Source organism: Panthera onca, chromosome D1 (assembly GCF_046562875.1).
Source record: "Panthera onca isolate mPanOnc1 chromosome D1, mPanOnc1 haplotype 2, whole genome shotgun sequence".
Lineage (NCBI taxonomy): Eukaryota > Metazoa > Chordata > Mammalia > Carnivora > Felidae > Panthera > Panthera onca.
The window spans coordinates 31,197,611-31,221,944 of NC_138348.1; the positions used below are offsets into that span (position 1 = coordinate 31,197,611).

The following is a 24,334-nucleotide window of genomic DNA, read 5'->3' on the forward strand; positions in this document are numbered from 1 at the left end:
GTAGCCGAATATATTACTTTTTATTATAATTACTTCTAAATCAAATCATAGTTAAGATTTCCTCACTTAGAGATTGCAAAGGAATACACTGATTTTTCTTTTTTCAATACTTATATGGTTTTATTTTTACAGTTATATTTCTAATCATTTACATTTACCTTTTGTGTGATATAAAGTTGGAAGTGTAAATCCAAATTTATCTTCTTTCTCAAATGAATATTTGCCCTGATACAATTTCCTAAAAATTTTTCTCTCCTCTACTTACTTTGAGAACCCACCTTTATAATACCAAATTGCCATATGCACTTTGCTTTATTTCTGGATTTTCTATTGTATTTCATTGGTCTCTCTTTCTGATTAAATAACTGATGCATATTTAATGTATGCAACTGCATCTGCTGAACAGTGAAGAAGTCAGCAGCATCTGTTCAGAATTGGCCTCGAGTCCCTTGTGGAGTATGTCTCAATGCGTAGTTTACATCCACATTATACTGGATATTTGTTAAGACTGGATTCCTGGACTCCGATTTCAAGAAAGTCTCCATCAGAATGGGGATGGGACCCATTTTCACATTTATTTGAAAATAAATTTGACAACTAATATTCAGATGAAGTTTAGAGATGGAAAGAAGGAAAATCCATTCAACATTTTTATAATGGATGCCTATTTTATCCTTTCTTTGCCTAAATCCACAGAAAGATATTCTGTTTTACCATATAAGCTGCAAAACCAGGAAGGAGCTATTACAGCTCAAATTGCAACACTTTTTGACTACCACCCTAATTAGTGGGTGTGAATTCCTTTGGCATCACTTAATGACATACTAGTTGTTGAACCTGAGGTAGGCCAGGCTGGAGCATTAGCCAAATGGGGAGAACCAGGAGGATTAAGTGATTAATTGGAATTACTCTGTCTCAGTTCTAGCCACAGCACTGTATCAGCATCAGCACATCAAGAGTCTCTAATTTGTATATTCAGAAAACCAATGCCAAATGGGAGGAGTCACTGTGCTAACATGTTTGCTAACCATATTTAGAGTCAATAAATTAAGATTAGTTACTTTGCATATAAAATCATATCAAGAGTGAAAATAGAACCAATCAGAGGAAAGCAGTTCCTCACGAAAGGGCTTAAGATCTCTGTGCTTCCATAGTTCAGTATTACTTATTCTTGTTGCAGGGTACATGAGGTCCTTCTGCTTTTACATAGCTTGAAGTCTCTCACTGAAGACTCAATATTGCTCTAATAATAGGCCTCATACCATAATTGATCTGCAGAGGCTGTTTAGGCACTGGAGAAGAAGAGAGATCCTCCTTCCTACACAATGTTTAGTGGGCCAATTCAGAGACTGTGTCAAAGTCCTATGGTCTTTTTCCATATCTGGGGAGAATAAATAAATGGTTTATTTATTAATAGGAAGACTTAGTTTATATAAATTGAATAATTTTATAGTCAGTTTTTAATGTTGAATAATTCTATAATAAATACAAACAATTTTGGAAGGTTACATTTTGTTGGGTTACAGCTATACAGAAATCAGTGAAATAAGTGGAAAGCAGAAGAGGGAAGGGTAGCTTTTAAGAGTCACAGAAATTGTATAGAGTTATAGGGCAAATTCAAATCTCTGTTCTCAAAAGCTGGGAGCAGGCTGGGAAACATAGGACAGAAATATTAGAAGCTAGGTGAATGAAAAAGAAATCAGAGATGTTAACACAGACCAATGGCAGAAGGCAGAAGGCAGAGAGAACTGGGATAGAATTTGACAAATTGGGGCTCTTGTCATGGGTGGGCCAGCTGGAGGAGGAGAGCCTTCGGTTTTGGGTCTTTCATTATTTTCAAATATTCCTAATGTTCTATACAAATTCATCACCACAGCTCCAAAGAATGAAATACAAAATTCATAAGAATTAATGTTATTTCTATTCTGTTATAGAGCCACAGTCTATAATTCATTAAAACCATTGACCATTGTCTATCCTGATGTGGTTACATCTTCTGAAAGGCATTCTGACAGAACCAACCAAGACCAACTATTCCTCTTTTATATCTCTGTGCCTGCCCTTTAAGAAGCATCCAGAATTTCTTAGTATAAATGTCACGACTCCTTCCATAGCACTAGGAATAACCTCTCGTACTTACAGTCTTCATTACAGAGATGGACACGGTGATACTTACAGTAGACTGCAGTCAGAGTAGGTAAACTAGACTAGAAAGCTTTGAAGGACAGGTCAGTGCCATGGCAGTAAAGTAGGATGAAGTTCCCAAAATTTTCCTACGTGCGGAAAGGAGGGTTTAGTTTTAAGAGATAAAACTAAAGATTGAAAAGATGAGATTTAGGGGCTTGGGTGGCTCAGTTGGTTGAGCATCTGACTTTGGCTCAGTTCATGATTTCATGGTTCATGAGTTCGAGCCCCACATTAAGCTCTATCTTCTCAGCTCAGAGTCTACTTGCCTGCTTTGGATCTTCTGTCCCCCCCCCCCCCCCCCATCTCTCTCTCCCCCTCTGCTGCTCATGCTGTCTTCCTCAAAAATGAATAAACATTTAAAAAAAGAGATGAGATTTATTCTCAGGCTCTATCAGTACCATGCTTGCCAAGGATCAGTGGGATGACGGTGTGGGTGCAGCAGAAATCAAAGCAGCTGTGGAAACAAGCTAGTGGCGCTATTCTGTGCTCTACTGGAGAGCAATAAGGACAAAGACCTAGACACAGATGAATACGTGATACAGCTGTTTAATAACAAGTACCGCACAGACACTGCTCAATGAAAACAGACTCTAGCACCAGCGTCAGAGCAGGGCGTTGGAAGCACAAGCGTGTTTGGTTGTTGGATTGTGGAGATATGTAGGGTTTCCACAGGAAGGTTGTGGGGTAGGTGGACACTGTCAAGGCTCAAAGGAGTAGCTAGCTCTTTACCTAGTGTATAGCAGTATTTTAGTGTTTATTTGGGTCACGGATATAGCTCTATTGATACACACAGGCAGAATATCAAAGTTTCAGAAGATAGACATGCTATGCTGGGTTGGCATATGCTGTGTTTATGAGTGTACATTCCTTCTAAGGAGCTGAGGTACTGTTATATACATATGTCCCAGAAGATGTTGGCTAGAAATGGGATTGATGAACCCTTCATTGAAAACAAAAATTCCAGATCAAAATTTAATTTTATTTTCCAGGAGCAACAGCTTTTTCAGTGTGGGATGCTAGATTCATGAATTGGCAGACAAGAAGGTCTAGAAAAAATCTGGACGCATAGCTTGAGTTTCTGTGACACTCTATTTTTCAATGATACTTAGTAAACTCAAAATCAACTTAGAACCTCAAATCAGTCTCGATGGGGGTCTCAGAATTATCAGTCACAAACAGCATATGGGCATTCACATTGTATCCTTTAGTATATTTCCATAGCCTATCCTTATGTTGTGTTAATTTGCACACAGTTCATGTCCTTCTGTCTTCTTGACAATACTGTGAACTATTTTAGAAATAAGAAAATGGCAGTTACTGAAGAAGTTATTGTGCACTGGGCACTATTCTAGATGTGTTCTATCGTTTCAGTTTTTCATTGCAGTAGCCACACCAAGGTGGACATTTTATAAGTGAGGATATCAAAGGATCTGAGGATATTTTGTAGGTGCCAGAGCCAGGAATGGAAACAGAAACCTGTCTGGTTGATTCTCTTTCTGTTATACTCTGCCTGAAGCTAGAATAATTGTGTTTTCGTGCCCTATGAAACCTAGCTAATTAGAGTGAATTGTGTATAGGAACTCTCAAGTACTCCATAATAGTGTTTGCTGAAAAGTGAAAACTTTTAGAGACTTTTCCATGTCCAGGGAAACTTCTGAGCATTTTAGACTTTTTTTATTGTCAATTGTAAATGCCCATTCCGTCATCTTCAGGCACTACATCTGATAGATCATCTCTTTGTCTATAAACTGAGGAGGAACACGCATCTAGCCATAAAGCATGTGTTTGTACAGCATGCTTCTATGTCCCTGGCAGAGATAAGTCCTTCTGACTGGAATAGGGATGAGGAAGCACAGGGAGAAATACCGCTAGGGAGAAATTCATTGAAAACATAATCAAAGTGACAAAGTTGGTGAATGTACCAGTGAGCATTTCTTGTTGCCTTAGCATGAAATATTCCTGTAGAAAGTGAAAAAAAAAAAAAAAAAGATACAGCTCCATGCAGTATTGAATTGAAAAGGACATATTACATGATATAGACTTACATAAATTAATGTAAAACAGGCCTGGCTCTATTCAAAGCTGATTATGTTATTTCTAGCAGTAAGGCTGCACATTTTGCATTATTTAATTCATTCACTACAAGTTGCATTCCAGAGAACTATGCCAGAAATATTGACTAGCTACCTATGCTTAATAGCTGACAATCAGTAACTTCCTTGGGGTGGACGTGGGGGATGAAATACATTCAAGAAATTCATTCTCCGGAGCAGGCTTTTACCTTATGTCTGAGCCTTGGATTCTGTCTCTGTGCTTAGACCTTCCTAAGTGAAATTGACACTTGCACAAAGCAGGAGCCCCTACCTGCCTTCCTCTGCCAGAGCCCTGTGGATCACTTTGAATTTCCTTACTGCTGGCTCATTTCACAAAAGGTGGAAAAGATGTTGTAGGAAACATCTTTCCTGCCACATCTTGTTGCCCTGTTCACGTGTTGTGGCCACACTTTTCAAAAATCATTACCTCCAGTGGAAACAAATTCATCATAAGCCTCTTGAAATACACCTCAAGCCCATGACACTTTTGGACTGACATCTATTCATAGATTGACTATAAATAGGCACCAATTTACACCCAATTAGATGTGGAGGGAAATCTGGGGTTGCAGGAAAATTTCCAGCCACTCAGTATGCAAGATCTGTGTGATGGCTGAGTGACTGATGTAACTGCCATTTGTTAAGATTTCACCTTATTTAATCTCCACTCAGACACTCCTAATTTGTGCAGAGCCTAGGGAATGACTTAAGACAAGGTAATTAACTGGAGCATAGCATCTTTGAAGAAAAAAAAAAAAGAGACAAAACTATTTACTTATTTTCTTTCCTTTTTTTTTTAAGTCTGAATAATGAGACCATATTCTGCTCCATGAACTCCTCCCAAATTGCGATATTCTGATTGAATTAAAATCACCAAGAATTCATCTTCCCTAAGAAAATGTAATCCAGGGGCGCCTGGGTGGCTCAGTTGGTTAAGCATCTGACTTCAGCTCAGGTCATGATCTCGCAGTTTGTGAGTTCGAGCCCCACATCAGGCTCTGTGCTGACAACTCAGAGCCTGGAGCCTGCTTCCGAGTCTGTGTCTCCATCTCTCTCTGCCTCTCCCCTGCTCATTCTCTGCCTCTCCCTCTGTCAAAAATAAATAAACTTAAAAAAAATGTAATCCAAATAATAAACTGCATGTTTTGGTCACCCCTTAGAATCACAAATTAGTTTCAACCTGGACTGGATAAAATGAGTCTGTGGCTCTGGAGAATGGGAAAAAGGAAAGTATTAGTCAATGAGGGACTTTGATCTTATAGAGTCTAATCACTTCTGTTCACAAAATCTCATTTAAAATGACAATGCTAAATTCCTAAGCCTCCACAGGACCTAATAGTGATTAGTTCAAATGTATCTAAATTGCTGCTAAGAATTGATTATTATGAAGAGAAATCTAAAGAGAGTTTGATTAAATTAATGTAATGCTTTCTTCAGCTTAAACAGAGAAAAGGAACATTTACTTAATCCAGTAGTTTCAGATGGAATCACACTTCTTTACGCACATATATTAAATGCACTTCTAGTTTTTGATGAATTAAAATGGAAAAATAATTGCTCAAATGGCACCAGACCTGGTTTCATCATCCAAAGACATTTGAGATCTCATAAAATGGGACTTTTCAAATTTTCATGTGCCTCAGATCACCTGGAGACATTGTTAAACAGAAGATGCAGATGAGGCATGGTATGCATTTCTAGTAAGCTGCCTGGTGAGGTCAATGCTGCTGGTTCTTGGACCAACCATAGTTTGAATAGTGAGCTTATGGAGCATCTGGGTCATGATTATGAAAATTAATTACCACTGCATGGGGATAAGCTAGTTAATACTATGTGCTGATTTGTATGATGCCTGATAACTAGTAGTGTAATATGTCTCTGATAAAAAAAAAAGGAATTGTTTAAAATTTACAGAATCAGAAGATAGCAGAATCTTCTGATCTTGCCTTTACTACATGTAACAGTTATCCCTAATAAGTGTGTATTACTTTCCTTTTACAAAGCAATTTTACATAGTATATGTTGCTTAGTTTTATGATGATCCCTTAAAAACCCTGTGAAATAAGTCAAGCATGCATTTTTCTTCATTTTCCTTATGAGTAACCCAAAACTGAAAGTTGATGTGATTTGCACGATTTCACATTATTATTCAGCAAGAGAGACATGACTCTAATCCATATCTCTGACCAAATCTGACCATATCTCTGAACACAAATATGGTGTTCTTTCTCCTAACAGTAGATTTTGTGTGGATCACATAAATTCCATAGCCCCTCTCTTCCTTATGAAATGGGTGATTCAGGTTCAACTAGACCAGTGGTTATCAGCATTCATTGTGCAACCAAATTATGTTGGGAACACAAAAAATACTAGTGACTAGCCCCATTCCAGAGCAATTGAGCCGGAACCATCAAGAGTGGAGCCAGGATACCATTTCTTTTCTTCTTTTTTTTTAATGCTTATTTTATTTGTTTTTATTTTTATTTTTTTTTTTAATTTTTTAACGTTTATTTATTTTGAGACAGAGAGAGACAGAGCATGAACGGGGGAGGGTCAGAGAGAGAGGGAGACACAGAATCTGAAACAGGCTCCAGGCTCTGAGCAGTCAGCACAGAGCCTGATGCCGGGCTCGAACTCACGGACCACGAGATCGCGACCTGAGCCGAAGTCGAACGCTTAACCGACTGAGCCACCCAGGCGCCCCTCCTTTTATTTTTTTTAATTTTTTTTAACGTATTTGTTTTTATTTTTGAGAGAGAGACAGAGTGTGAGTGGGGGAGGGGCAGAGAGAGAGGAAGACACAGAAATCCGAAGCAGGCTCCAGGCTCCAAGCTGTCAGCACAGAGCTCGCCTCCGGGCTTGAACCCAGGAACCGCGAGATCATGAGCTGAGCTGAAGTTGGACTTCTAATGACTGAGCCACCCAGGAGCCCCAGAATACCATTTCTTTTAATTTTCTAAGCTGATTATTATGCATAGTGAAGATTGAGAACCAATAACATTATATATCCACTATAATACCTTTTTTACCAAAAAAATTTTTTAATGTTTATTTATTTTTGAGAGAGAGAGAGACAGAGCACAAGTTGGGGAGGGGCAGAGAGAACCAGAGACACAGAGTCCAAAGGAATCTCCAAGCTCTGAGCTGTCAACACAGAACCTGACACGGGGCTTCAGGAGCTATGAGATCATGGCCTGAACTGAAGTCGGATGCTTAACTGACTGAGCCACCCAGCCCTCCCTCCACTAAAGTACCTTTAAGTGAAGGAATTCTACCTGGCTATAAAGATAGGTTTTTTGTCTATCTGCTCTATGAAAGTCTTGGTGACAAATCTAAAAACATAAGTTTAGATAAGTGTATCACTAAAAATGTTAATTATGACTTAGCAAGCTTTTACTATTTCTTTTTTTTTTTATTTTTTAATATATGAAATTTACTGTCAAATTGGTTTCCATACAACACCCAGTGCTCATCCCAAAAGGTGCCCTCCTCAATACCCATCACCCACCCTGCCCTCCCTCCCACCCTGCCCTCCCTCCCACCCCCCATCAACCCTCAGTTTGTTCTCAGTTTTTAACAGTCTCTAATGCTTTGGCTCTCTCCCACTCTAACCTCCTTTTTTTTTTTTTTTTTTTTTTTTTTCCTTCCCCTCCCCCATGGGTTTCTGTTATGTTTCTCAGGATCCACATAAGAGTGAAACCATATGGTATCTGTCTTTCTCTGTATGGCTTATTTCACTTAGCATCACACTCTCCAGTTCCATCCATGTTGCTACAAAAGGCCATATTTCATTTTTTCTCATTGCCACGTAGTATTCCATTGTGTATATAAACCACAATTTCTTTATCCATTCATCAGTTGATGGACATTTAGGCTCTTTCCATAATTTGGCTATTGTTGAGAGTGCCGCTATAAACATTGGGGTACAGGTGCCCCTATGCATCAGTACTCCTGTATCCCTTGGATAAATTCCTAGCAGTGCTATGGCTGGGTCATAGGGTAGGTCTATTTTTAATTTTCTGAGGAACCTCCACACTGCTTTCCAGAGCGGCTGCACCAATTTGCATTCCCACCAACAGTGCAAGAGGGTTCCTGTTTCTCCACATCCTCTCCAGCATCTATAGTCTCCTGATTTCTTCATTTTGGCCACTCTGACTGGCGTGAGGTGGTATCTGAGTGTGGTTTTGATTTGTATTTCCCTGATAAGGAGCGACGTTGAACATCTTTTCATGTGCCTGTTGGCCATCCGGATGTCTTCTTTAGAGAAGTGTCTATTCATGTTTTCTGCCCATTTCTTCACTGGGTTATTTGTTTTTCGGGTGTGGAGTTTGATGAGCTCTTTATAGATTTTGGATACTAGCCCTTTGTCCGATGTGTCATTTGCAAATATCTTTTCCCATTCCGTTGGTTGCCTTTGAGTTTTGTTGGTTGTTTCCTTTGCTGTGCAGAAGCTTTTTATCTTCATAAGGTCCCAGTAATTCACTTTTGCTTTTAATTCCCTTGCCTTTGGGGATGTGCCGAGTAAGAGATTGCTACGGCTGAGGTCAGAGAGGTCTTTTCCTGCTTTCTCCTCTAAGGTTTTGATGGTTTCCTGTCTCACATTCAGGTCCTTTATCCATTTTGAGTTTATTTTTGTGAATGGTGTGAGAAAGTGGTCTAGTTTCAACCTTCTGCATGTTGCTGTCCAGTTCTCCCAGCACCATTTGTTAAAGAGACTGTCTTTTTTCCATTGGATGTTCTTTCCTGCTTTGTCAAAGATGAGTTGGCCATACGTTTGTGGGTCTAGTTCTGGGGTTTCTATTCTATTCCATTGGTCTATGTGTCTGTTTTTATGCCAATACCATGCTGACTTGATGATGACAGCTTTGTAGTAGAGGCTAAAGTCTGGGATTGTGATGCCTCCTGCTTTGGTCTTCTTCTTCAAAATTACTTTGGCTATGCAGGGCCTTTTGTGGTTCCATATGAATTTTAGGATTGCTTGTTCTAGTTTCGAGAAGAATGCTGGTGCAATTTTGATTGGGATTGCATTGAATGTGTAGATAGCTTTGGGTAGTATTGACATTTTGACAATATTTATTCTTCCAATCCATGAGCAGGGAATGTCTTTCCATTTCTTTATATCTTCTTCAATTACCTGCATAAGCTTTCTATAGTTTTCAGCATACAGATCTTTTACATCTTTGGTTAGATTTATTCCTAGGTATTTTATGCTTCTTGGTGCAATTGTGAATGGGATCAGTTTCTTCATTTGTCTTTCTGTTGCTTCATTGTTAGTGTATAAGAATGCAACTGATTTCTGCACGTTGATTTTGTATCCTGCAACTTTGCTGAATTCATGTATCAGTTCTAGCAGACTTTTGGTGGAGTCTATCGGATTTTCCATGTATAATATCATGTCATCTGCAAAAAGCGAAAGCTGGACTTCATCTTTGCCAATTTTGATGCCTTTGATTTCCTTTTGTTGTCTGATTGCTGATGCTAGAACTTCCAGCACTATATTAAACAGCAGCGGTGACAGTGGGCACCCCTGTCGTGTTCCTGATCTCAGGGAAAAAGCTCTCAGTTTTTCCCCGTTGAGGATGATGTTAGCTGTGGGCTTTTCATAAATGGCCTTTATGATCTTTAAGTATGTTCCTTCTATCCCGACTTTCTCAAGGGTTTTTATTAAGAAAGGGTGCTGGATTTTGTCAAAGGCCTTTTCTGCATCGATTGACAGGATCATATGGTTCTTCTCTTTTTTTTTGTTAATGTGATGTATCACGTTGATCGATTTGCGAATGTTGAACCAGCCCTGCATCCCAGGAATGAATCCCACTTGATCATGGTGAATAATTCTTTTTATATGCTGTTGAATTCGATTTGCTAGTATCTTATTAAGAATTTTTGCATCCATATTCATCAGGGATATTGGCCTGTAGTTCTCTTTTTTTACTGGGTCTCTGTCTGGTTTAGGAATCAAAGTAATACTGGCTTCATAGAATGAGTCTGGAAGTTTTCCTTCCCTTTCTATTTCTTGGAATAGCTTGAGAAGGATAGGTATTACCTCTGCTTTAAATGTCTGGTAGAACTCCCCTGGGAAGCCATCTGGTCCTGGACTCTTATTTGTTGGGAGATTTTTGATAACCGATTCAATTTCTTCGCTGGTTATGGGTCTGTTCAAGCTTTCTATTTCCTCCTGATTGAGTTTTGGAAGAGTGTGGGTGTTTAGAAATTTGTCCATTTCTTCCAGGTTGTCCAATTTGCTGGCATATAATTTTTCATAGTATTCCCTGATAATTGTTTGTATCTCTGAGGGATTGGTTGTAATCCTTCCATTTTCATTCATGATTTTATCTATTTGGGTCATCTCCCTTTTCTTTTTGAGAAGCCTGGCTAGAGGTTTGTCAATTTTGTTTATTTTTTCAAAAAACCAACTCTTGGTTTCGTTGATCTGCTCTACAGTTTTTTTAGATTCTATATTGTTTATTTCTGCTCTGATCTTTATTATTTCTCTTCTTCTGCTGGGTTTAGGCTGCCTTTGCTGTTCTGCTTCTATTTCCTTTAGGTGTGCTGTTAGATTTTGTATTTGGGATTTTTCTTGTTTCTTGAGATAGGCCTGGATTGCAATGTATTTTCCTCTCAGGACTGCCTTCGCTGCATCCCAAAGCGTTTGGATTGTTGTATTTTCATTTTCGTTTGTTTCCATATATGTTTTAATTTCTTCTAGAATTGGCTGGTTGACCCACTCATTCGTTAGTAGGGTGTTCTTTAACCTCCATGCTTTTGGAGGTTTTCCAGACTTTTTCCTGTGGTTGATTTCAAGCTTCATAGCACTGTGGTCTGAAAGTATGCATGGTATAATTTCAATTCTTGTAAACTTATGAAGGGCTGTTTTGTGACCCAGTATATGATCTATCTTGGAGAATGTTCCATGTGCACTCGAGAAGAAAGTATATTCTGTTGCTTTGGGATGCAGAGTTCTAAATATATCTGTCAAGTCCATCTGATCCAATGTATCATTCAGGGCCCTTGTTTCTTTATTGACTGTGTGTCTAGATGATCTATCCATTTCTGTAAGTGGGGTGTTAAAGTCCCCTGCAATGACCACATTCTTATCAATAAGGTTGCTTATGTTTATGAGTAATTGTTTTATATATCTGGGGGCTCGGGTATTTGGCGCATAGACATTTATAATAGTTAGCTCTTCCTGGTGGATAGACCCTGTGATTATTATATAATGCCCTTCTTCATCTCTTGTTACAGCCTTTAATTTAAAGTCTAGTTTGTCTGATATAAGTATGGCTACTCCAGCTTTCTTTTGGCTTCCAGGAGCATGATAAATAGTTCTCCATCCCCTACTCTCAATCTAAAGGTGTCCTCAGATCTAAAATGAGTCTCTTGTAGACAGCAAATAGATGGGTCTTGTTTTTTTATCCATTCTGATACCGTATGTCTTTTGGTTGGTGCATTTAATCCATTTACATTGAGTGTTATTATAGAAAGATATGGGTTTAGAGTCATTGTGATGTCTGTATGTTTTATGCTTGTAGTGATGTCTCTGGTACTTTGTCTCACAGGATCCCCCTTAGGATCTCTTGTAGGGCTGATTTAGTGGTGACAAATTCCTTCAGTTTTTGTTTGTTTGGGAAGACCTTTATCTCTCCTTCTATTCTAAATGACAGACTTGCTGGATAAAGGATTCTCGGCTGCATATTTTTTCTGTTTAGCACACTGTAGATATCGTGCCAAGCCTTTCTGGCCTGCCAAGTTTCAAAGGAGAGATCAGTCACGAGTCTTATAGGTCTCCCTTTATATGTGAGGGCACGTTTATCCCTTGCTGCTTTCAGAATTTTCTCTTTATCCTTGTATTTTGCCAGTTTCACTATGATATGTCGTGCAGAAGATCGATTCAAGTTACGTCTGAAGGGAGTTCTCTGTGCCTCTTGGATTTCAATGCCTTTTTCCTTCCCCAGTTCAGGGAAGTTCTCAGCTATAATTTGTTCAAGTACCCCTTCAGCACCCTTCCCTCTCTCTTCCTCCTCTGGGATACCAATTATGCGTATATTATTTTTTTTTAGTCTATCACTTAGTTCTCTAATTTTCCCCTCATACTCCTGGATTTTTTTATCTCTCTTTCTTTCAGCTTCCTCTTTCTCCATAACTTTATCTTCTAGTTCACCTATTCTCTCCTCTGCCTCTTCAAGTCGAGCCATCGTGGTTTCCATTTTGTTTTGCATTTCGTTTAAAGCGTTTTTCAACTCCTCATGACTGTTCCTTAGTCCCTCGATCTTTGTGGCAAGAGATTCTCTGCTGTCCTGTATACTGTTTTCAAGCCCAGCGATTAATTTTATGACTATTATTCTAAATTCACTTTCTGTTATATTATTTAAATCCTTTTTGATCAGTTCATTAGCTGTTGTTATTTCCTGGAGATTCTTCTGAGGGGAATTCTTCCGTTTGGTCATTTTGGAGAGTCCCTGGCGTGGTGAGGACCTGCAGGGCACTTCCCCTGTGCTGTGGTGTATAACTGGAGTTAGTGGGCGGGGCCGCAGTCCGACCCGATGTCTGCCCCCAGCCCACTGCTGGGGCCACAGTCAGACTGGTGTGTGCCTTCTCTTCCCCTCTCCTAGGGGCGGGATTCACTGTGGGGTGGCGTGTCCCGTCTGGGCTACTTGCACACTGCCAGGCTTGTGTTGCTGGGGATCTGGCGTATTAGCTGGGGTGGGTAGGCAAGGTGCACGGGGGCTGGAGGGGCAGGCTTAGCTCGCTTCTCCTTAGGTGATCCACTTCAGGAGGAGCCCTGTGGCAGCGGGAGGGAGTCAGATCCGCTGCCGGAGATTTGGCTCCGCAGAAGCACAGAGTTGGGTGTTTGCACGGAGCGAGCAAGTTCCCTGGCAGGAACTGGTTCCCTTTGGGATTTTGGCTGGGGGATGGGCGGGGGAGATGGCGCTGGCGCCTTTGTTCCCCGCCAAGCTGAGCTCTGCCGTCCGGGGGCTCAGCAGCTCTCCCTCCCTTTGTCCTCCAGCCTTCCCGCTTTCCGAGCAGAGCTGTTAACTTATGACCTCCCAGACGCTAAGTCGCGCTTGCTGTCGGAACACAGTCCGTCAGGCCCCTCCGCTTTTGCCAGCCAGACTCGGGGGCTCTGCTTGGCCGGCGAGCCGCCCCTCCGCCCCGGCTCCCTCCCGCCAGTCCGTGGAGCGCGCACCGCCTCGCCGCCCTTCCTACCCTCTTCCGTGGGCCTCTAGTCTGCGCTTGACTCCGGAGACTCCCTTCTGCTAATCCTCTGGCGGTTTTCTGGGTTCTTTAGGCAGGTGTAGGTGGAATCTAAGTGATCGGCAGGACCCCGCGTCCTCCTACGCCGCCATCTTCCGGAACCAGCTTTTACTATTTCTTGTGTGTTGTGCAGGCCTTGAAAATTTAGGGACATTTTGGTTGATGCTTTAAAAAATCACTTTTACTTAAACAAGTAGAGATTTTAGTTTACTCCCTGTATCTACACTCTGTGTAACATCAATATTTCTGAGTTTCCTATTTGTCCTTTGAAACTGGTACTAAATTTGAGCTTTCATTTGGGCTTTCATTGAAGTGGATGTCTAAGCTCCTCCAACTGCTTTCTGATATGACTCCTGTTTCCCCTTGTGGCTGCAGTGAGGATTTAGACACAGAGTATACTTACATAGTTATCAGATTACCTAATATTTCTGTCAGGAATTGATCATGTAAATGGTTTAGACACAGTCCCTTCTAAGAGTTAAAATTTCAGTCCTAAGCCCCACCTAATGTAAATTTCTCAAAAAGTTCAGGTTGTTGAAAGCAGATATTTCTGTTTTTCTTTTACAGAATCATTTACTTTTCTGTACTTGTCATAAGGTGAAGAAGACAGGATTAGTCAATATCTTAACCTAGTAGATTCTACTCTGTTGATCATTTTTCAAAGTTGAATAGACATGAGAAAAATGAAGGCTTTGAGCCCTTGGAAAGGCCCAAGGGGGATTTTGGCTTTCCTAGGTAATTCTTGAATATTTGATCACCCGTGGCCCAAGAGGGTTTTCAATGAAGCTATCCCTTCTGGAAGAATTCTAATCCGGAGTAATGTCACTGGGTCAATGATGAATCTCTAAGGCTGTCTAAGAAGGGTTCAGAGTTTGATGCATAACAGGTAATACAATGCATTTCATTCTGAGAGTGGAAATTCAATCAAATATACACTATTTGACATGTAGTCCATGTCTTTTTTTTTTTTAAGTTTTTTTAAAAAAATTGTTTATTTTTGAGAGAGAGGGAAAGAGATGGAGGGAGAGCACAAGCAGGCGAGTGGCAGAGAGAGGAGGACAGAGGATTTGAAGTGGGCACTTGTGCTGGCATCAGCGAGCCGGATGTGGGCCTAGAACTCACAAACTGTGAGATCATGACCTGAGCCAAAGTTGGGTGCTCAACTGACTGAGCCACCCAGGCGCCCCAACATGTCTTGATTCCCAAACTTCCTGGCTTGGATTTTCTAGAACTAGACAGTTTATTCAATAAGGAAATAAATGCATACCGCTCTAAAGAAGACTATAGTATTGGCTTATTGGGGTAGCAGGTGCAGAATGATCTTTCTGACAGCAGATCCTCAATACTGGTTCTTTGATGTTTTAACCTGATCACCTGGCCTTCCTTACACCAATTATTTAAGGGTAGTCATGAGATCCAGAGATGCTTTTCTCATTTGATTTTACTGTGAGATTTTTAGATTGTGTGGAGAATTATCTGGTTGTCATTATAAAATACACTTTTGTTCACCACAAGCAGAATTGTCCTATAACACCCCATTGCCTTTACTAATTTCTAGATTTTTTTAATTCATTCTTACAATGCCTTAATAACATCACTCCTGAACTCCATGGACCTCACAGGGACTGGATTCTTTTGTTTGGGAGATTCCAGGTATATTTCTTTCATTTCCCTCCCTGATAAACAACTTTGTCTGGACCCAGCTGTGCCTGGTCTCCTAGAAAACATTTAGCTACCACTGTTCTTGGGAGATGGTTACTGTGTTCACAGACTATTAGAAAATTCTACTGCTCCATTAACTCCCCTATTTGTATCTTGGAACTTTATTTTCTAGTGGACTATTTCTGCAGTTTATAGCTGTTTCCCCACAGGGCAAAGCATGGAGTCAGTGACTGACATTAAATAATAAATGTCAGCAAAGTGATTACTCTCATTTGGAATTAATAATATTTTATTAAAATTCATAAGAGCACTCAACTGGTAGCATCAGAACCAATTACTCATGTGAGCACTGAATATGCCTTCCCAACTCAAAGCGTGCAGTAACTCTTTTTGATTTAAGGAAAACACATCTCTGTAGTAGGTTGGAGAATCTAAGTTTTTCACTCTTCCTATGTCAGTCTGAAGGCTGGATTAACCTATAATGTAAATGTTTAAATATTAAGAACAGTAGAAATTTAACCTTTCTAAGGGAAAAATTCAGATGACAGATGGTATCATATTTATTCTATTCTTAGAGATTTGTCCTTTTGTTAAGGTTTAAATCAGAGTAAAACCTAGGTTAAAACCGTCTTTAATTTTGTTTGGTCTCAGAGTTAAATATTTGATAGGAAAATGAGATAGGAAAAGACAAGCTAGTTGTATCGGGTACCTGTTTTCTGTCCCTCCAAATCTATTCTTTAGTGATCTCAATTATGTATTTTGCTTTAAGGATCTGAACTTCATGGACACAGTGGAGGAGACTGAGCTCCCTTGATTTCTGACTGCATACAGTGTTCGGTCAATAAGAAGTCATATGGCATCAGAGGAAGAGAGGAGAAAGGTAGGATTTTGTGTCCCCTGGATCCCTTCTTGGGAGGTTGCTCCAGGCTAGCTGTATTTTTTTTTTTCCATGAAATGTCGCTGCTCCACTAAAGATGACCCTCCATATAGGACTTTCCATCTAGATGCTGAGGATCTCTTGTCCCGTTTCTCCAGGCTTAGACGTTGTAGCAGGTTTACAATTACTGGTTTCATGGTTCTGCACTATCCCTCGTAATTTTCTTATAAATGTGACTGTGGTATTTCCTGAAGGGACCCTGCATGATTTACTAGTGTTAAATTGCTACAGGTTTGAGTGAATGGGATATCTGTTTGTCTTATCTCTAAGTAGAGTATGATGTAAGGGAGCCTGTTAGCTACATACAACTTTCAACCTTAAAAAAAAAAAGCTGAATTGTGATACAAATGGTGAGTAATATGAGTGATGAATGATAATGAGAGATGAAAAAGTATCTATCTGTAATATTTAAGGATATTCAGTTGGTTTGCATTAATAACAGCCATATTGTTGCTAATGACTGGCTGCCAGGAATCTGTATTGACACGTATTTTGAATACATCCTGATTACACTGATACATACTATTCATGTGGATAAATTGACTGCTTGATAAACTTCTTTCCACCTGAAAATTGTCAGATAAAACCTTCATTCAAGCCTTAGAAAACTATCAGAGAACTCTAAGACATTTTCAGGGAATTAGAAAACAGTTAATTTTAAACTCATATAAAATGTTTTAAAAACATATTTTGGGGGAAGTGGTTATAAATTATTGATTTATATTACTGAAATTGTAATACAATGGCTTTCACTTAATTCATGTGTGTGTGTGTGTGTGTGTGTGTGTGTATGTAGTGTTTTATTTTTTCAAATAATGTATTTCAGATTAACTTAGAAGCCTTTTTTTTTTTTAACTTAGAAGTCTTTTAATGTTCAAATCAGTGGGACTCAATTTGGTTCAGCACCCATCTGCAAGAAACAATCCATTTGCAAATATACTATATGTGAACTAAAAAAGAAGAAAAGTACACCATAATCTTAGCTTTATCATGAAACTCACATTAGTTATGGAATGATTTCTATGCTATGGGCAGTCACTGTGTTTACCTCATAAGTAGTATCTTATTTAATCCATCAGCCAAGTAATATTAATTAGTACTATTTCAGTTAACGAAAATAGGACTTAGAGAGGTTTAACTTGCCCCAAGATATGCATTTAATTAACACTTAATTGAAGTTTGATCTGAAGACTGTCTAACTCCAAAACTCATGTTGTCAACCATTATGATAAATTGCTTGCTTGAGCGTTTTTATAGCTTAAAGCAATTCTTACGTCTTTGTCCAACAGCAATCAAAAATTTTTTTATGATCATTAATTAAAGTAGGAAGCATTACTTGTAACTGTATTAGTGTGTGCTTATTTCTTGACATTGTCATCTAAATTGGCTCAGTAACATCTTTCTGTAATGACTGTTAAAATAAGGCAGGAAAAATATAAGGTATGAAGTAGTGTAGTCTAAGCATGAATTAAAGGGGCAGCTGTGGGAATGTTAAGAAAGAACACATGTGGAGGAGATCATAATGAAATAATTGACAGGATTATTTAATTAAAATCTAGACTTAAAAGGGATATTAGATATTATTTATTATCCTTTCTTTTATACACTAATGAAATGGAAGCCTAATAGATAAAATGGCCTCCCAATGGGCACTGTGGAAATATCTGAGGACAGTTGGTAAGAAAACACTTCCTTTGATGATTCCACTAAAACAGACATCAACATATTTTAATAAATTTGAAAAAAATGAGACATTATCTTTAACAAATGAGTAAATATTACTAAAGAACATATTAGTTGAACATCTATATTTAGGTTTATTTCTGGGCTCTTGATTCTTATCTATCAATTTGTTTTTATGACAGTATCATACTATTTTAATTACTATAGCTTTATAATGTAGCTTGAAATCAGGAAATATGATGCCTCCTGCTTTGTTTTTCTTTCTCAGTATTGCCTTGGTTGCTTAAGTTCTTTTGTGGTTCCATATGAGTTGTAGAATTGTTTCTTCGACTTCTGTAAAAAACACCATTGGAATTTTGATGGGAATTGCATTGAATTTATAGATAACATTGGTTAGTATGGACATTTTAACAAATTAATTCTTCCAATCTATATACAGGTGATATATTTACATTTATTTGTGTATTCTTCAATTTCTTTCATCAGTGGTTTGCACTTTTCAATTTAGAGGTCTTTAACCTCCTTGGACAAATTTATTCCTCCCTGGTTAAATTACAATTTGTTGCTCTTGTAAAGGGGACAATTTTAATTTTTTTTCAGATAATTCATTGTTAGTGCATAAAAACACTACTATTTTTGTTTGTTAATTTTGTATCCTACAAATTCACTGATTTATTGGATCTAACCATTTTTTGGTGGTCTTTAGGATTTTCTATATATAAAATCATGCCATCTGCACATGATTTTCTAATCTTTCTAATTCTTTCTAATTCTTATGCCATCTATCTGTTTACCTATCTATCTTTCTATCTATATTTTTGTGATTGCTCTGTCTAGGATATCCAGTACTGTATTCAATAGGAATGGTGAGCACCCTGTCTCATTTTTTACTTAATAAAATTTAGATTCCAAATGAAGCTGTGAGCTGTTTTTAGGAAAAGAAAAATAAGGAGATACAAATAAGAAAACATAAATGTTCCTTTTTTAAACTGTCATAGCATGGTTATAAAAATTTATTAAAAATATACGAGGATTTTCTTTTTTGATATTAAAATCCTTATGCTATTTAATCACCTGCTGTGACATCATCCACGTGGCTTCTCATTCTTCAGTTGTTAAATGATAGTGTTTTACCTGATCTGAATTTTTCATGAAATCAGTAATTCAAGACATTCAACAATCACATCCAATATCCCACTTAGAGACTTTATAAAATGCTACATCTTTGTATATTTGATATTTTTCTTTGAAATTAATTTGAATTACTTTTTTACTGTATTGTTAAATATAGGAAAGATCTACCAACAGAGATCGTGACATAACATGGGAAATAGAATTTATTGTTACATGTGTAAATAGCAAGTATTTTATAACTGGTTAGTCATGGGTAAATATTTTCCACCACTTTACTGAGTATGGTTGACATTCAAAAACTGTACACGTGTAATGAATCCAAGTTAAAGTTAGGAGATAAGTATGTACCTCTAAAACCACGATTACAGCCTATGCCATAAGCATATCTATCACTTCCAAAAGTTTCCTTCCACCCTCTTCAACTTATTATAATTTTTTGTGATAAGAAAAACTAACATAAGATCTGCCCTCTTGGTAAATTTTAAGTATTTGTAAGTATACAGTACAATATTGTATTTATTGTAGTTTAACAATGTTATTAACTATAGGCTTTATGCTGTACAGTAGATCTCTAGGACTTATTTATTTTGTGTAGCTCTAACTCTGTATTCTTTGATTAATATTTCATTTTCCCCTAATCCTATCCTGAACAACCACCATTTTACTCTCTGTTCCCGTGAGTTTGACAATTTTAGATTCCTCATGTAAGTGGTATCATGTAGCATTTGTCTTTCTGTGTCTGACTTCTTTCGCTCAACATGATGTAAAAGGAAATGCAGTGTAACAGCTAAAGATTTGTTAGATAATATTGCTAGGTTTATCCATGTTGTCACGAATGACAGGATTTCCTTCTTTTTTAAGGCTGAATAATGGTCAGTTGTGTGAATATATCATATTTTCCTTATCCATTTATCCATTGATGGAAATTTAGGTTGCTTCTGTGTTTTGGCTATTGTGGATAACATGTATGACATTTGTTTCCCCACACAACTTTGTCACTGCAAGGAATAGAACATATTTGATTAGATAATAAGTATCCCTTTAAGAGTGTATGTGCTAAAATTAAATAATTTCACAAATGTTTATTGCACACTTACCATTATACCGCAGCATTTATGTGTATGTATATGTTTGACATGGAAGTCTTTATAAACCAAAATATGTGTTAAAAATATAAATTTTAGTCATGCTATCTATCTGAAGACCAAATACAAATTTTCAAATTGTTGTCAATATATAGCAATGTCTATTTGCATTTTATCTTTGGATTTCTATTCTTCAGTTTAGTTAATGAGCAAACCCTCCAGTTTTTAAATCTTTTGCTATTAATTTTGATGTACAGTGATTGTAACTTGAAGACAAGATCATTAATGCTGACACTAGATAATACTTAGTATTATTTTTTTTTTGCTTAATTTCATAAGAAAAAATAAGAGATTTAAATATGTTGTTTCTAGAAGATGTTGTTCAATTACATAGTATTATGGTTGTCTTGTCCTCTTCCTGAGTTCACTGAAAAATAAAAATAAAAATAAAGCCCTTCCATATCCTTATGGGCATCAGTTTTCCTCAAGATTTGTGGAATGATACTTTCTCAAATGGAAAGTAGGTTTAATATTTTTTATTTCCTTTAAAGATATCAATGAAAATTCCTCAGCAGCTGAATGTCAAATATGTTCTAAATGGGTTCACTCTTTTATTTCTTCTCTTTGGCCTTTTTTAAGTATAGAGATTTATATGCTTGAGTATGTGTGAGCACAAACATAAACACACTCATATAACACACACACAACAGACATGCATTTAAAATATGCCAAACTTGCTTTCAAACCCATTGATTTTGGAAATAAAAGTTGTTTGTAGTGTAGATGTGATTGTGTAGGAGCATTTTAGATGAAAATGCAGTCAGCCTAGATCATAGTGTGAACTCTGAGCACTGTGTTGCTCATACTCTTATTTTTTATGTACAATTAAAAGAGAAGACCTGGCTTTAAAACAAGTTCATTCCATTTTTATTGCCATAAATTCTCCCCTTCTCATTGCCTCCAGCTCTTACGGGATGCACAAATATATTTCCTATTCTGAGCAGTGGCTCATAAATACAGAGAGAGAAGGAAGTCGTTGGAAAGCAGGTCTCTTCCAGGAGCATGGACAACTGCCTAGAGGGGCACTCAATCATGCATTTTGACTTTGGTAATTGAATGCTGTATCCATTTCTCTGCCACATTATCATAAAAAAAAAGAATATCTAAGGAAATGCAGTATTACAGCTAAATATTTGTTGGATAACATTGCTAACTCTTTTAAATGATCTCATGGCAAGGAATAAAGGGATTGAGGGGGGAGAAACTAGGATTCCAGTGTTGCTTTTTATTATATTTTTATGTCTGAAATGGTAATTATGCTTTTTAGTGCTATTCCATCTATTATAGTGAAAGTATGTGGGAACCTGGATTTTTCTGTAAGGGACTTAAATAGTCCATTCTCTTCAGTTAAACCAAATGTTAATATACCCTTTTTCCCCTTCCATGACATTCTTAAAATCTGTGTGCCTAAACAAATTAGCATTCTATTCTCAACAGACTCATTTGGAAGATAGAGCATGTTCACTGAGCAAAAGGCCACGGGGAATTTAATCAGAGGGGCTGGGAAAAGAGGCATTTTACAGCTAATTGTTATTAATTGTTAGATGTTATATTTTATAGAAATTTAAGCTGTATTTCCTCACTGTAACAAACTTCTCTTCCTTCCACCTTATACCTCACCTATCCTCTTGCAGTGTATACTCTTGGTCATAAAGAGAGGTAGCAGATGGGATTTGCATGAACAATCTGTACAGACTTTGGAACAATGAGTGTAGTGGCAGGACAGAGTTTTAAAATTTCTGAGAATCCCACACAAAAACATAAAAGAAGGTACATAGCAGAAATAAAAAAAGCCATGGATACTTACAACGAATTTCAGTACAAGTTATCCCCATAAGCCTCAATATACAAGTGGTAAGGGAAAACCACCAAAGTTATGTGGTTTATTTGGTATGAAAGTAGAGGAATGCAATATGGAATATTATAGACCTGGAAACAAGACAAGCCTGAAAATAGCCAGAAGGAGTTTACTGGGAAGGTTGGTAGGCTAATTTGAGAATTGTCACTGAAAATAAAGTTTTTATCCCCACACTGAGAGTGAGTGGGTACATAGGACCCTCAGCAAGTGCTAAGAAAGCTACCTTGAATATGCTTTCAGAAAGTTCATGAAAACTAACTTTATATAAAAATGAGCACTCAGTGAATATCAAGGTCAAATTCTATATGTTTATTATAAAAAGAGAGGGGCGCCTGGGTTGCTCAGTTGGTTAAGGGTCCAGCTTCAGCTCAGGTTATGATCTCACAGTTCATGGTTTCAGGCCCCTCACTGAGCTCTGTGCTGACAGCTCAGAGACTGGAGCCTGCTTCAGAGTCTGTCTCCATCTGTCTCTGCCCCTCCCCTACTTGTGTGCTCTCTCTCTCTCTCTCAAATATGAACATTGAAAAAAAAAGAGAGAGAATGAGGAGCAAAATGTTTTTACAGGTAGCACTAAATACAGTCATGACTAAAAAACATTAAAACTGTAACCTCCAAAGTTACTAAAAGACATTAAGAAAATGATGAATACATGAAAGAACAATATAAATTGTTTCAAAAACTCTGGTATGAGATAGTTGAACATGGAAAAAGAACTAGAAATAAAAGAAAAAATAATTTTAGAAGTGAAATGTAAAGACACATAAGACAAAAATAATGCCTACTATTTATTGATGCTTAGATCACCCCAAAATGAAACAAAAAAAAACCCCCACATTTATTTCACAGTATGTGCAAGACAGAAATTGTGTACAGTTTACTGGCTGTTTCTAGCTCAGGGTCTCTCACGAGGCTGAAATCAAGACATCATCCTGAGTAGTCATCTCAAGGTTTAATAGGAGAAAGTCAGTTTTCAGGCTTATTCCTGTATCTCTTGCAGGCCTCACGTCCTTTCTGGTCATTGGCTAGACATCAATTCCTTGCTAGGTATGCCTCTCCAACTGAACAAATGAGAGAGTGAAGGAGGGGCAAAGAAGGTGGAAACGATAGTCTTTTATAACCTAATCCCAGAAGTGGCATCTAATTGTTATTGTTGTATTCCATTTATTAGAAGTCCCTATATCCAGCCTACATTTCAGGGATACACGGGAATATCCAGAGGTGGGAATCATTGAGAGCTACCTGTTATAAGAGGTGAAACATTAAAAAAGAAATTAAAAAAGAAATGACAATGACAAGTATTAAAGATAGGCAATGAAGATTTTATGTATGGCTAATGGGACTCCATGAAGAAGCAAATCAAAGAAAGGGATCACAGCAAGTATGAAAAACTGTAAGAAAGCTTTTTTGAATTAACAAATATAGGCATTGAAGATACATAGCTTCTAACCTAACTAAAAGTGGTCCAAACATTCATTCTGTCCCTCCCGATGAAAAAACACACCACCACAATCATTGCTGAATACCTATCACTTACACTCTTATTTAGTGTTTTTATTTAACTTATGTTCTGAGATTTTAGTTATCATAGCATTATATCCTGAATTTAGAAGGCCAGCTATATTTTCTATATACATTAAGGTAAGTCATTTATACATTTATTTTTAAGTTATAGATATGTGAAACTAAAATCAAATAGTATAATATATGAGGTAAGAGTACCACATTGGGAATGAAGTATCTAGCACATAGTTAGTGTTCAATAAATGATAGGTTATTTTGACAGATAGTAGGAAGTGGTTGTACATAGGTATGTTCAGAACTACCCCTGACATTGGAAAATCTAGGTCAGGATTAATGTCAATATAGTGAGTCAGCCAAGACATTCATAAATTACAAAAGCTAGCATGACAATGGAAGGATCAGTCTATGCACATGGGTTTTGTGGGCATGATTGCGTTTTCTTGCATTCTGTGGGAACTAATCTCTTATCCTTTAGCTTGGACTTTGATATTGTTTAGGGAACATGGATGCCGTATGCTGAAATGACATTATCAGCTCTCTCTAGCTTTGTGTTGCTTTCCAATGTGCCAGATAGCTATATGATATGCAGCACTCATAAGTTATTTCAGAGCGTTTTTCTATTTCAGGATAAGTCCTTAATATGTATGGTACTGATAGGGATTAGGATGTACTGTTAATAGGTGGTAGCATTCGCCACTTTCTCATCCAATTACTAAGTGACTATGTAATCATTTGTCAAACACTATCTTTTGCTGAGCTGACATTTGCATCTCCAATAATTTTGCATAATTAGGTTATAAATAGTTCTTTTGTGAAATTAGGATGATGATTAAAGTTTAAAGGTATACGAATATATACATAT

At 37.6% G+C, this 24,334-nt stretch overlaps 1 long non-coding RNA gene across 1 annotated transcript in view; it reads left to right on the forward strand.

Annotated features, from left to right (window-relative positions):
- The window catches only part of LOC144612945 (uncharacterized), a 499,846-nt gene that overhangs the window by 238,924 nt on the left and 236,588 nt on the right, over positions 1-24,334 (forward strand). The window contains exon 2 of the long non-coding RNA XR_013550163.2: positions 15,964-16,074. This is a non-coding gene — a long non-coding RNA (uncharacterized LOC144612945). The remainder of the gene's footprint in view (positions 1-15,963; positions 16,075-24,334) is intronic.